At 34.5% G+C, this 15,185-nt stretch overlaps 1 protein-coding gene across 7 annotated transcripts in view; it reads right to left on the bottom strand.

Moving 5' to 3' along the window:
- Nucleotides 1-15,185, bottom strand: part of GOLGB1 (golgin B1) — a 97,776-nt gene that overhangs the window by 81,208 nt on the left and 1,383 nt on the right. Inside the window, exon 1 of one of the 7 annotated variants that reach the window (XM_087861596.1) lies at nucleotides 1,347-1,532. The exons of the other annotated variants lie outside the window; for them this stretch is intronic. The gene's annotated coding sequence lies outside the window, so the exon portion shown is untranslated. Of the gene's footprint in view, nucleotides 1-1,346; nucleotides 1,533-15,185 lie in introns of those variants that run through there. 7 annotated transcript variants of the gene reach the window in all.

Genomic DNA, 15,185 nt, shown 5'->3' with positions numbered 1-15,185 from the left:
TAACATGGACCGCTATATGAATAAGAGATTATATACAAACCTAATGGTAACCTTATATCAAAAACCACTAATAAATGTGCAAAGAATAAAGAGAAAGAAATCCAAACGTATCACTAAAGAAAATCAGCAAACCATAAAAGAGAGAAAGACAAGAAAGGATCATAGAAAAGCTCCAGAAACAACCACAAAACAAGTAATAAAATGTCAATAAATACATATCTATCAACAATTATTCTGAATGTACATTGACTAAATGCTCCAACCAAAAATCACAAGGTGACAGAATGGATAGAAAAAATAAAACCCATCTATATGCTGCCAGTAAGAGACTCACTTCAGATCTAAAGACAAATGCAGACTGAAAGTGAGGGAATGAAGAAATATTTGTCATGCAAATGGATGTCAAAAGAAAGCTGGAGTGGAAATAGTTATATCAGACAAAGTGGACTTTAAAACAAAGACTGTAGCAAGAGACAATGAATGACACTATATAATAATAAAGAAGACAATCCAACAAGAAGACATAACAATTGTAAATATTTATGCACCCACCAAGGAGCACCCAAATACATAAACAATAACAAACATAAAAGAACTAATCCATAATAATACAATAATAGCAGGGGATTTTAACAACCCACTTACATCAATGGACAGATCATCTAAACAGAAAATCAAGAAGGAAACAATGGCTTTAAATGACACACTGGAACAGTATGTGTGTGAAAGGATGATGGGCATTAAGGAGGGCACTTGTATGTTATATGCAAATGATGAATCACTAAATTCTATCCCTGAAACTAATACTGCACTATATATTAACAACTTGAATCTAAATAAAATCTTGAAAGGGGAAAAAAATCTTGAAAGAAAGAAACAAACAAACTGGACTTTCTTACACCATACAAAAAAATAAATTCAAAATGGAATAAAGACTTAAATGTAAGACCTGAAACCATAAAAATCCTAGAAGAGAACATAGGCAGTAACCTCTTTGACATTGGCCATAGCAACTTTTTTCTAGATATGTCTCCTGAGATAAGGGAAAACAAGCAAAAATAAACTATTGGGACTGCATCAAAATAAAAAATTTCTGCACACAAAGGAAACAACAGCAAAACTAAATAGCAGCTTGCAGAATGGGAGACGATACTTGCAGATGACATACCCAATAAAGGTTATGTATTTTGGTTAGTATCCAAAATATATAAAAAAGTTACTAAACTCAACACCCAAAAACCAAATAATCCAATTAAAAAACGGGCAGAAGACATGAAGAGACATTTCTCCAAAGAAGACATACAGATGGCCAACAGACACATGGAAAGATGATCATCATTACTTACCATAAGGGAAATGCAAATCAAAACCACAATGAGGTATCACTTGTCAGAACAGTTAAAATCAACAACACAAGAAACAACAGGTGTTGGCAAGGATGCGGAGCAAAAGAAAACTTCTTGCGCTGTTGGTGGAATACTAGCTGATGCAGCCACTCTGGAAAACAGTATGGAAGTTCCTCAAAAGTTAAAAATAGAGCTGCCCTACAATCCAGCAATTGCATTATTAGATACTTACCCAAAGGATATAAAATCACTAATTAAAAATGATACATGCACCCCTTTGTTTATTTACAATAGCCAAGATATGAAAGCAGCCCAAGTGTCCATCAATTAATAAATGGATAAAGAAGATGTGAGATACACACACACACACACACACACACACACACACACAAAATAGAATATTATTCAGCCATAAAAAAGAATGGAATCTTGCCATTTGCAATGACATGGATGGAGCTAGGGAGTATAATGCTAAGTGAAATAAGTTAGTCAGAGAAAGACAAACACCATATGATATCACTATTATGTAGAATTTAAGAAACAAAACAAATGAGCAAAGAGGAGAAAGAGAGACAAAGAATGAGACTCTTAATTATAGAGAACAAACTGATGGTTACCAGAGGCAAGGTGGGGGGTGATGGGTTAATTAGGTGATGGGGATTAAGGAGTACACTTGCTGTGATAAGTACTGGGTGATGTAAGGAATTGTTTAATCCCTATACTGTACACCTGAAACTAATATAACACTACGTTAGCTAAGTGGAATTAAAATATAAACTTTTTTTTTAAAAGTTGGTTTTTTGAAAAGATCAAAAAAATTGATAAATCTCTAGTCAGGCTGACCAAGAAAAAAAGAGAAGACACAAATTATCAATACCAATTATGAGAATGGCAACATCACTACAGATCTAACACACATTAAAATATTGTAACACTACAAATAACTCTACGCCCATAAATTCATCAACATAGTAGAAATGGGACAATTCCTTAAAAGACACAAGCTAACAAAACTCATTAAAGAAGAAAAAGACAACCTAAATACACACACACACACACACACACACACTCACACATCCCTTATTTATTACTTACTTATTTATTCATTCAGATCAGTGTCAATGGCTAGTCCATAAACTCTTTGAAAGTGAAATTAATACTTTGGTAGGAAAAATCAAAACAGAACTGTACTGTGCATAGCAGTAGTATCAGTAATTACACTAAATTTTATGTTTAATGATAAAATGTTATTTGGCCTTTAAAAGCCTCAGCAGGCAGAAATATAAGAGCTCTTGTACAAAATAAGCACTTGAATAAAATCAATTTCTGCTGAAGTTTTCTTCTACTCTGAGTAGTAATAATGTTTAGGGCAATCATGGTCCTTAATTAAGGAAGAAGTGGTGAGGAGTTTGTTTCTAAAACAGGTTATCTTGGATAACCTAACTAGCATATAACATGTAGAAAAGATGTGTGAAACAGGAAAGGAAAAAGAAAACCACTCCTCCAAGGGCAACACAGGACCATGGATGGATGGATGGATGGATGGATGGATGGATAGATAGATAGATAGATAAATAGATAGATAGATAGATAGATAGATATCTACTAGAAAGACAACATAGGGTCACATTTAAGTATATAGGACCACATAGAACCACTAATTCAAGCTGTGAGACTCATAATTATAGTCAGTTAAAAAAAAAATCACAACTCACCATTACGTAGACTAAACTTTCTTTTCGGCTCCAGAGATTGAATTTTCTATAGTAATCATTAATGAAGGAAATGAACACCAAAACTAAAGTCTTTATAAGGCACAGAGATTTATACTAATCAAAGTCATAGCAGAACCTAATTTATCAAACAGATTGATTTTATCTTCAGATTTTTCAGACCACATTAGGAACAAGCACACACACACACACACACACACACACACACACACACAAAATCACCCAACTGATGGGACTCTGAGAAGATGGGAGTAGGAGGCAGCACTGACTGTGGATCTTCCTGAATTCCCACATAAAAACTGACAAAGCAACTAAATAACAAAACCAAAAACCTATATACAGCCTTTACAAAAAAACAAAAACTATGTGAAAAAGTTTCCCACAAACTCTAAAATAAACATGGGTATAGACAAACCACCAATAGCCACAAGATCTGCATGTCATTGTTGTCCATGTGGGAGGAAGAGGGAAGTGAAGGGGGGGTCAGAATGTTCCACCCCAAATATGCCATTTTGGCATAAAGATTATTTTGAGTTAAAGGCACTTGAAAAACAGCAGGTACAAGAAGAATGCTCTGAGCTCCCCTTTTTCTTCCTGAAAGCAAGATATAAAACCCCATATGGATGATGTCCTCCCTATATTAGGAGGAAAGTAACATTCTTATCTCCAGGGATGGGAAGCTGAGGCCAAGAGGAATTTGTACAAACAAACCTTGTATGTGAATCCTTATCTTCCTAGTCACTTCTCCATGATTAACTACCCCTTTGCCTTGTATCATTATCACAATTTACTGCTCTCTGTCCAACTCAATATATAAGTGTTCCACTCTGTTTCTTTTGGTCTTCATTTCCTTATGAGGGCTCCAGTGTCAATTAAAATTTATACTAAATAAATCTGTATGCTTTCCCTGTCAATCAGTCCCATGTAAATTTAATTCTCAGGCCCAGTGAAAAACCTTAAGGGGACAGAGGTAAAATAATGCTCCCCTGCAGAAGTTATACGAATGTGACAGACAGGATACCAAGAGAACCACAAAAGAGCTAGTGGGTATTCATTCACTGGAAAATGTGCTGAGCCAATTAAAGAACAGCAACTGAAAAAGAGGTATATCCTTACTCCAACAGCACCTAAGTGCAAGGAACCTGTAAGGTCTGAAATGACTAAAGACTCTGGGCCCCATGAACTCTCAAAAGTGAAGAGTCAGGGCTCTCTCTCAGAACAGTCCTCTACTGAGAGTAAAATCAAAATTCAGGAAGACAGAGTCAACAAAGAATGAAGGAGAACCCAGATAGAGAGTGAGCTGGGGGTAGTAGAAAAAGAGTCTGGAAATCTCAGAAATCCAGTGGCCACGTTTTGAACCAACATTGGAAAACAATGTAAGAGGGAGCTCTGCAAAATTAGAAAAGCTATCTAAAATATATCTCTTTCTAAAAATTCAGCAACATTAAATCAACATAAAATTGAGCACCTGAAAAGTAACACAATTTCCATACAAAGTTATTATAAGAAAAAGAGCAAAATAATATCCATACAGAAAATGGAAGCATCAAAGAGCCATACTCAAAATAACTCAGAACTACAACCTACTAATCAACCAAAAGGACTGAAAGGCATTAAAAATGATATAAGATGTGAAAAGCCATACATGGAAGTTGAAAAACCCAGGAAGAAAGCAGGAGAAGAAAGGAACAAAGGACCCACAAAGTAGTCAGAAAACTATTAACATGGCAATAGTAAGTCCTTTCAATAATTACTTTAAATTTAATGGATTAAATTATCCAAAAAAAAGACATGGAGTGGTGAATGGATTAAAAAAAAAATATCCAGGGGCGACTGGATGGCTCAGTCCCTTAAGCGTCCTAGGATCCAGCCTCGCATCGGGCTCCCTGCTCAGCAGGGAGCCTGCTTCTCCCTCTCCCTCTACCACTTCCCCTGCTTGTGCTCTCTCTCACTCACTCTCTCTCAACTAAATAAATAAAATCTTTAAAATAAATAAATAAACAAACAATATCCAACTATATGCTGCCTACAAGAGACTCACTTTGGCCCTAAGATTACAGAAAGGCTGAAAGTGAAGGGATGGAAAAATACATCCCATGCAAATAGGAAACCCTAAAGAGTCCATGAAAAAATTATTACAACTAGGGGTGCCAGGGTGCTGGTTGGGCATCCAACTCTTGATTTCGGCTCGGGTCATGATCTCAGGGGTGTGGGATCAAGCCTCACATCAGGCTCTGCACTCAGCACAGAGTCTGCTTGAGTTTCTCTCCCTCTGCCCCTCTGCTTGTTTGTCCCGCTTCTCTCTCTCTTTCTCTCAAATAAATAAATCTTTAAAAAAATTATTACAACTAATAAATGAATTCAATAAAGTTGCAGCATATAAAATCAATATACAAAAATTATTATGTTTCTATATACTAACAACAAACTATCCCTCCCAAATTAAGAAAATAATCCCACCTGTAACAGCATTTTAAAAAATTAAGTACTTAGGAATAAATTTAACTAAAGAGGTAAAAGATCTATACACTGAAAATTATAACACACTGATTAAAGGAATTCAGAAAAAACATATAAATGGAAAGATATCCATGTTCACAGACTTGAACATTAAAAGTCCATAACACTCAAAGCAATCTACAGACTCAATGCAATCTCTATCAAAATTCCAATGCCTTTTATTTCCACAGAAATTTTTTAAAAAATTTAAATCATATGGAACCACAAAAGACCCAGAATGGACAAAGCAATCTTGAGCAAGAACAAAGCTGGAGGCAACACACTTTTGATTTCAAAATATACCATAGCTAGATGGGTGATGGGTATTAAGGAGGACACTTGTTATGATGAGCACTGGGTGTTGTATGTAAGTGATGAATCACTGAATTCTACTCTAGAAATTAATATTGCACTGTATGTTAACTACCTAAAATTTTTTTAATTAAAAATTTTTTTCAAAGTAAATAAAATGAAATAGGAAAAATATATATCATAAAGCTATGGTAATAAAACATTAAGATATTTGCATAAAACAGTCATACAGAGCAATGGAATAATATAAAGAGCCCAGAAATAAATCCACACATTTACAGCCAACTGATCTTCAAAAACGTTGCCAAGAACATACAATGGGGAAAGGATAGTCCCTTTAATAAATGGTGCTAAGAAAATTGTATCCATATGCAGAAGAATGAAACTGGACTCATCTCATACAACACAAAAAAATCAACTCGAACTGTATTAAAGACTTAAATGCAAGACCTGAAACTGTAAAACTAGTAGAAGAAAGCATAGGGGGAAAGCTTCTTGACATTGATCTTGACATAATTTCTTGGATCCAACCTCAAAATTACGCACAACAAAAGCAAAAAAAAAAAAAAAGACAAATGAGATTGCATCAAACTAAAAAACAGCAAAGGAAATAACAGAATAAAGAGACAACCTACAGAATGGGAGAAAATATTTGCAAACATCTGTTAAAGGATTAATATCCAAAATATATAAGAAACTCAAACAACTCAATAGCAAGAAAACAATCTTACTTTAAAATGGGCAAAGGAACTGGACAGATATTTCCCCAAAGAAGACATATAAATGGCCAAAAGGTATGTGAAAAAAATGCTCAACACCAAAAATCATCAGGGGAATACAAATCAAAGCCACAATATCACATCATACCTGTTAGAATGGCTATTATCAAAAACACAACAGATAACAAACATTGGCCAGGATGTGAGAAAAACGAACACTTGTACACTGTTGGTGGGAATATAAATTGATACAGCTATTACAGAAAACAGTCTGGAGGTTCCTCAAAAAATTAAAGATAGAACTACCATGTGATCCAGCAATCCAACTTTTGGGTATATATCCCAAGTAAAGGAAAGCAGTATCTAAAAGAGATATCTGCAATCTCATGTTCATTGCAGCATTACTCACAATAGCTAAAACACAGAATCACCTAAGTGTCCATTGATAGATGAACAGATAAAGAAAATATGTTGTATATACACAATGGAATATCATTCAGCCCTAAAAAAATTATGAAATCGTCATTTAAGAGAACATGGATGAACCTGGAGGACATTATGCTAAGTGAAATAAATGCCAGATACAGAAAGACTAATACTGCACGATCTCACTTATGCTGGAATCTAAAAGAGTCAAACTTGTAGAAGCAGACAGTAAAATGGCAGTTGCCAGGGAAAAGTGGGTAAGGGAAATAAAGAGATGGTTTGTCAAAGGATACAAACTTTCAGTTATGCAGGAAGAATAAATTCTGGAGATCTGATGTATAGCATAGTTATTACACTTAATAACACTGCACTGTATACCTGAAATTTGCTAAGCGAGTACATCTTAAATGTTCTCACCACATTCACAAAAGGGCAATTATGTGAGGTAATGGGTATTCTCCATTTTTTAATTAGCTTGATTGAGGTAATCATTTAACAATGTATATGTATAGTGAAATATTACATTGTACACCTTAAATATATACATTTTTGTCAATTATAGCTCAATAAAGCTCAAAAATAACAATGACAATATCTACTTCCAATATTAAAACATTCTTAACAAAAATTAATAGCTAACTATAAATTTTATACACCATCTAACAGCAGAGCACAAACAGTAGGTATATGATAGAGATATGTATCATATTTACTTGCAAACTTTGCTGAACACATGTATATGTTTTCTTTGATCTGAAATAAAACAAATTTATCAATTTACCTCCTGCAGTAGAAAAACCCAGAAATGAAGAGGAAACTCAAGAAGTAACTGAAATGTTTAAAAAATCATTTTGGAAAAGAAGATGAAACTAAAAATTAAAAAAAAAAAACAGGAAAATAAACAGTCATAATAAATCATGCCTTAAGAAAAATAGAAAGTTAAGATAAAGGATAATTTTACAAATCAAAAAGAAATTACCTATAAGCTAAACATGCAACTACCTTATGACCCAGTAATTTTATCTCAGAGAAATGAAATCTTAAATTCACACAATACCCTATAAATAAATGCTCATAGCAGCTTCGGTTGTAAGAACCCAAAACTGTAATCATCAAAGAAGTCCTTCACCAAGAAAATGGTTAAATAAACTGTGGTATATACATACCACAGAATACTACACAGCAATAAAAAGTAATAAACTACTGATACGCCCAATAAATTAGATGGGTCTCCAATTACGCTGAATAAAAAAAAAAAAGCCAATTTTCCGAAAGTTACATACTATACAGTCCTATACCTATATAATATTTTTGGAATCACAAAATTTTAGAAATGGAAGACAGATTAGTGGTTGCCAGTACTTAGGGAGGTGTTGGAGGTAGGAGGGTAGAAGGTGGTCAAAGTTAAAAAAAAAAAAAAAAAAAGCAACACAAGGGGTCTTTGTAGTGTTGGAACTGTTCAATATCTTAACTGTGGTGGTGGTGTGGGGTGTCCATGAACCTACACAAGTAATAAAATTGTACAGAACTTACACACACAGACATGTATACAAATAAAACTGGGAATGTATTAATGTTAGTATCCTCGTTGTGATATTATTCAATAGTTTTCTAAAATTTTAACTATTGAGGGAAACAAAACAAACTATACAAGGGATCTCTGTTTTATTACAGCTGCATACAACTCTATAATCATCTCAATTTTTAAAAAGAAAGAGAAAGAAAAAGAAATGAACCAAATGCAATGGGATGTCCTACAATTTGATCTTGGAATAGTTAATGGAGAAACTAATGAAGTTTGAAGAAAATACGGAGTTTAGCTCTGAATCAATACTGGCTTCTTAGTTTCGACAAACACACTTTGCTAGTAATATGTTAACATTAGGGAATACTGGGTCAGGAGTATCCTGAACTCTAAACTATCTTTGCATATTTTCTATAATAAACCTAAAATTATTCTTAATAATTTATTTCTTAAAAAATTTTTTAAAGGTAGGCCATAAAAAAAGGAATCAGGAGAAAGTGATAAAGATTGATGATAATCAATGTGGCCAGTCAAATTCCCTGAAGAAGAAAACCAAAGCAAAGTTACAGAAAAAACACACAAAAAAACCAAAGTTGAAGAACACTTAACTGAAATTTTAAATTCCTGAAGTTTGAAGCTACATATAGAAAAAGCCCACCACGTAGCAAAGAATATCAACCCAGAATGATCAAAAAGACATTCCAGTAAAATTAATGGAGTTAAAAATAATTCTTTGAGATTTAGGCCAAAACATCATGTGTAAAATGAAAAAGAAGAAAGAAAGAAAGAAAGAAAGAAAGAAAGAAAGAAAGAAAGAAAGAAAGAAAGAAAAGAAAAAAGAAAAAAGAAAGAAAGAAAGAAAAGGCTACCCTCAGACTTTTCAAAAGCAATGTTTTTGCCAGAAAAAAACAAAAAAAAACCCAAAAACTGGAGTTACAGATTTGAGATATTCAAGGAAAGAAAATGTGAGCCAAGGATTTTATTTTCAGTAAAAATGACCTTCAGATATAAAAAGCACAGAAGAGAATGTTAAAAGCAAGTAAGAAAATTCATGAAAAATTTTCTCATGAGCCTTTCCAAAGGCTCATATTAAAGAGAAAGCTTGAGACAACCAAAATGACTAAAGAAACATCATCATGGGGTGCCTGGGTGGCTCAGTCAGTTAAGCATCTGCCTTTGGGTCAGGTCATGATCTCAGGGTCCTGAGATAGAGCTCTGCATCAGGTTCCCTGCTCAGAGGGAGTCTGCTTCTCCCTCACCCTCTCCTTCTGTTTGCACTCTCTCTCGCTCTCACGCTCTCTCTCTCTTTCAAATAAATAAATAAATCTTAAAAAAAAAAAAAAGAAACATCATCATAAAGACTGGTGATAAGCACCAAATATATAGTTACTTGTAGAACTAAGACTGGGATGGAGAGAACATAATATTTAATGATTATATGCTCTGACAATACATAGGGCTACTATAAAGAGAAACTGGGAAGAATGTGAATAACATATGCAAAACAAAGGTGGTTTTATCAGTACTGTTATTCCTTGACAATTGTGTGTCATGTGGAAATAAAGTAAAAGAGCAATTAACAGGCACAGTAATTCTATCAGATTTTCAGTATGAACAAAGGAAATACAGGTATAAAACAGAAGAAATTAAGAATCTCAAGATAAAAATTGATCTTGAATGTGAATTGAAAGTATCAGTATGAACTTACAAGGTACTTTTACTTTAGTATATCTATTTTCCTAGCTCTGTCCACTGAAAAGGCTTAAAAATAATGACAAAGTGAGAAGCAATGAATATCTCTAGTGCGACTGGGGTCTTGCAATACTATTTCCCATTAAAATTTTTTTTAAATAGCAGAGCTTCTTAGAGAAATGGCTAATTCCAGTTCTGAAGTAGGAAATGTACAAAATGAGCCTGAAACATCTTGTCATATAAAATAGCAAGGACACTATCAAAAATTAACTAGAGCCATGTTAAGAGACCTGGGAGCCAAACTGAGTTGGTTCTCACAGGCCAAAGAAACAAGTGAGTTTCTAAGAGGAATATGAATTGCAATATATTGAAACCCATGAAAAATATTTAAATCCACAAGTTCATAATATTAAACTAGTCATCATCTAACTCGAGTATCTTGACAACTAGCCAAGTCAGGGATTTATCTGGTCTTTTCTATTTTAACTTTACCATTCAGGAACCAAATAGTAGAAAATGGGGTCTATCTCCTTATAAAATTATTCCAGCTAATAAATGAAAACAAAATGGTAGAATTGGAATATTTAGTCTACTATTTTGCATCTCCTTATGAATTCAAGGATGTAGACATTGGGCATCAACAGCTGATAACAATAAAAAGAACAAAACCAAACATTATGAACCTTCTGATAAAAGAATATACCACCACCTATAGTCTTGATGGAGATCAAACCTCAGTCTGAGGAAGCCTCTGGATCCAGCTGTCAATTTGCAAGAAATGCAAAGGAGATGGGAATATGCTGAAATTCTCAAAGTGGGGGAAACTCCACAGGTCAAAAAGTCTAAGTTCTTCAACAGAAATTGTAAGGAAAAGACTTAAGAGATAACAAGTTATAAAGGGTGAAAGGAGGGGACAAGATTCACATCTGGATGATAAAACCAGAGAGAAACCACAAGGATGTAATTTCTATGAAAAGGAGAGAGCACATGGAGGAGTTTCTCAGATGACTAACAAAGGTACATTTCTTGACCTTATAGTTATGACAAGACTGCTCACCTCCTAATAATTCATCAAATTATATATTTTTGGTGTGTTTTTTTTGTACTTGAGTTTTGTTTTACAATAAAAAGGTCTTTAAAAAATCAATTAACAGCTAGAGCTGTCCATAAGGGAGTTACTGGACTGAACCCCTGGACTGGTCACATACCATGACCTATAAATACCTTAATCACTGGCCATTTTCCATGATTTTCACTTCAGATTCTCCAACCAACCCCATACTCTCCCCTATCATAGCCCTGCTGTTTGCACTCACACTTTCTGCTCTAAGGAGTTTGGATCCTACTGCTACAGCTACTACCTTTAGGGCTAAATAGAAAAGTACTGAGATTTCAGATACTGTGGCAATGTTCTCAACCATTTTAAAACCATAGGCCCTTTAGAGAAATGTAAAACTATCATGTGTGAGCAAACATATGCACATATGTACACACGTCCAAGGTGGTATGCCCTAAATAAAATTTTCTGTCTATCACCATTAGCCAAGAACATTGTTATGGTTTTGTAATTTCAATTGGGAAAGTATTTTTTTCATTTTCCAAATACACAATTAAAATCCTGAATGTTTTCTCAAACTAAAACTACATCTTCCTCGCCCTCCCCCCCAACTGGTATCCACCACTACCATGCATGAGATTCTGATTCATTCTCCCTAGGAGTGTTTGCCTCCACCAGCATCCTACCAATAACTACTGCACAGGAAGGACACATACAGATGAACATAGGACAATGATAATATTAATGGTAAGAATTACTGAGCAATATGTACCACTTTACAAACATTTCTCCATGATCCTCGCAAAATCTGCAAGATCAGTATTATCGCCATTTTAAGATAAGGAAAACTGACACTCAGAGAAATTAATACATTTCAAAGTCTCTGCTAAATAAGCATTACTGAATAAGATAAAAAGCTCTTCAAATGAAAAATGGGTTACTTTTCTCACATAACTGTTTTAAAATATATATATCTGAAAAAAGATCAGTACTGAGGATGTACCATTTCAGGTCAAAGTAAAAGGAGTTTTTCATTGATTGATTCAATAATCCAAGAGGTCCATGAGAAAGTAGGTAGTATAGTGGAAAGAGCACCAAATCGGGAGCCAGGAACTGACCTTTCAGTTCCTGGCTCCACAGAAAGAGGCTGTGCTCTGCTGGGTAAGTTACTTTAGAGTTTCCTCATCTTCAAATGAAGAAGACTGACAAGAAGCCCTCTGATGACCAGTATTATGACTCCATGATTCAAGAGTGATTTTTATAGCTGTTGACATAAATGGAATAATATGGAAATGTAACTGGGAAGGGCATCTTAAGCACAGTTAAGTGCTTTATGTAGTTCAAAGGTTGAGAACTCTAAGGCAAAAGAGACACTAGCCTGCTTAAGCTAAATGAAGGAGGATGGATCTCCCCTTCTGTTTAGGCTCACTATAGGACAGAAATGGGCAAATGCACACATAAAAATCAGTAAAGGGAAAAATACTCATGTTTACAGTAATAAATTCATGTAAGGAATATATGTGACTGTTAGACAAAAAAAGGTCTTGCTACTGTTTTATAAGGCACCAGCATCATGAGTACCAACCTGGGAAAAGAAAAAAATAAAGGGCTTCATGCCAAGGCCAACCTTCAATAAAACACTTAGGCAAATAAAACAATCTTCCAAAGTCAATGCTGGCTACACCTTCCACAAACGCTGCCACAGGATCTCAACACTTGTATGATGAGGTGGCACCTGGAATTTAATAAGTATTATTTTCTCACAGTCTTCACTGCTTGCTATAAATAATTATTTTCAAAATACCCACTTGGCAAGGAACATAATGCCAGGAGCCACAAAAACATAAAAAAGGCATATCCCTAAGCACAGAGAACTTAGTACAAAAGGCATGGCAAAATAAAGGAACTAACTGAAGACAGTGCATGCCTGGGTACACATCTGTTTGCTTTGGAATTTAAATCACATTTTCCCATAGAAACAACACGGGAAACGGTGAGATCTCCAACCCACTCCTCAAATTTACTTAATGCGTACTTGGCTGAACCTTTGTAGTTTTCCTTAATTCTCAATGTGATTCTCAATCAGTTTGAAGAGCTAAGAGGAAATGGTGCTATATAGCAGGGGAAAAGCATATCCAATATTATGACACAATTTTACAATTACAAAATGAAAAGCTGATTTTCATGACACAAAAAACTATTCTCATTAACAAATTTAAAAGTAAATGGTAGCTATAATTTATATACACAGCACTATACACTAAGTATTGTTTCAATAGCTTTATGTATAAAAACTTAATCTATCCTCATTACTTTTTTTATTATTAAAACGACCCCAACAAGGAGGTACTATCAATATCCCCAGTTTTAAGATGAGTAAACTACAGCATAAGGGAGATTAACTTGACTAGTCACAGAGCTCCACAAAGCTTCTTGGCTGGAGGAGATATACCAAAGATAATTTATTTTCTCAGTAACCTCATCACCCAACATTCTTCACTGGGGCTGAAAGAAGAGAACACTCATATACTTATATATACTTATAGTTCTATAAGCACTCTTTTTTGAGCAGTACATAAACTAAACTAAAATGACTGAGAGTGGTATGGCTCAAAGAATCCCACGTTTATACCACAGATAGGTTCACACAAGGACAAAAGGATATAGGTACATGAATGTACAGCAGTGTTTGTGATGGCTAATAACTGAATACAATCCAATGTCTATCAATAGGGGACACGCTAAATACATTTTGATATTTCCACAAGGGAATGCTGTATAGGTTTTTAAAAGAATGAGGTAGTTTAGGGATGCCTGAGTGGCTCAGTTGATTAAGTGCCTGCGTTTGGCTCAGGTCATGATCCCAGAGTCCTGGGATCAAATACTGCATCGGGCTCCCTGCTCAATGGGGAGCCTGCTTCTCTCTCTGCCTGCTGCTCCCCCTGCTTGTGTGTGCTCTCTCTCTGACAAATAAATAAAATCTTTTTTTAAAAAAATAAAAGGGATGATATTTGAAAAAAAAAAGAATGAGGTAGTTTAATACTTATGGATAGAGAAAAATATCTTACATGGCAAAAGAAAGGGGGAGAACAGTATGTGTATCATGATTCCACTTGTGGGAGAGAAAAAGGAGGAGGATATATAAGTGCTTGAGTATGATCAGAAAGTTTCTTAAGAAGACACAAGAAATGATCTACAGCACTTTACATCTGGGAAGTGGGGAATGGGGGAAAAGGTCAGTAGCTAGAGGAGAAAGATTTTTGTTGTTATATTACATCCTTTTGTATTGAATTTCATTTTACCAAAAGTACATATTGCTCATTTTTACATGGCTTAATTAAAATATAGTATTATTGAGCCTACCCTCCTTTTATATAGTGGTTCCTAACAACAGACTGGTATGTAATGATCAGTGATGAAATGCATTCCCAACGGTATTTAACCAAAAGAAGTTTACGAATGATTTATTATTTTTATAAATGAGTAAAATCAATATTCTTTTAATTAATCCATTAATGCAAAGGGGGAAAAGGGAGAGGGCCTCTAAGAGTCCAACAGAAGGGGAAAGAATTATCTCGTAAAGATGGTTTTTAGGAAGTTCTATCCCAGAATGGAGGTCCTCAAAAAAAAAAAAAAAAAAAAAAAAAGGTTCCCCCATCCAGCCTGAAGGTCCTTAGAAATGTAAACAGCCTTCTTGTAAAATAAGTAAACAACTTTATGTGATTCCCAAATTGGGTTGGGAGTGTCCTAGAGAGTAGGCAAGAACTTTTTTTCATCCTTTTAAATATGTTTTTGTATATGTTTACTGTACTATGCACACCGTTATCCACAATTAAATATAACATATCTGGGATATGCTTGCTCAAAAATGTTTTA

This window comes from Ursus americanus, chromosome 4, assembly GCF_024610735.1.
Source record: "Ursus americanus isolate L20-20 chromosome 4, mUrsAme1.1.p, whole genome shotgun sequence".
Taxonomy (NCBI): Eukaryota; Metazoa; Chordata; class Mammalia; order Carnivora; family Ursidae; genus Ursus; species Ursus americanus.
The sequence above is the reverse complement of the archived record's forward strand: the minus strand, read 5'-3'. Positions and strand labels throughout refer to the sequence as shown.